The sequence below is a fragment of the Chrysochloris asiatica genome, unplaced genomic scaffold, assembly GCF_000296735.1.
Source record: "Chrysochloris asiatica unplaced genomic scaffold, ChrAsi1.0 scaffold00213, whole genome shotgun sequence".
NCBI classification, from domain to species: Eukaryota; Metazoa; Chordata; class Mammalia; order Afrosoricida; family Chrysochloridae; genus Chrysochloris; species Chrysochloris asiatica.
In genome coordinates, this window is record NW_006408731.1 from 5,486,653 (window position 1) to 5,487,096 (window position 444).

Here is a 444-nt window from a genome sequence, read left to right on the forward strand (position 1 = left end):
TTGGGTCAGGCGCACCTTAGTCCTCAAGCTGACATCTCTGCTCTTCAATACTTTAAAAAGTTCCTGTGCAGCAGATTTGCCCAATGCAATACGTCGTCTATGAGAAGCACCAAAACTAGCAACTAAAATACCTAAAAGAAACTACCTAAGTGTATATATGACGTTATTGATTGGGGAGTCCTAGTGTGGCGCTGTGGGTTAATGCGCCAGACTGCAAAGGCGTTTGAACTGCAAAGTTGGTGGTTGAAGCCCTCCAGCTGCTCCTCGGAAACCCTATACAAGATCACTATGGGTCGGAACTGACTTGATGGCACTTAACAACACTATAAATTGGGCTGCTAACCACAGGATAGCAGTTTGACTCTACCAGCTGCTCCACAGGAGAAAGATGAGGCTTTCTGCTCCCATAAAGATTTATAGCTTCAGAAATCCTTTATAGGATCA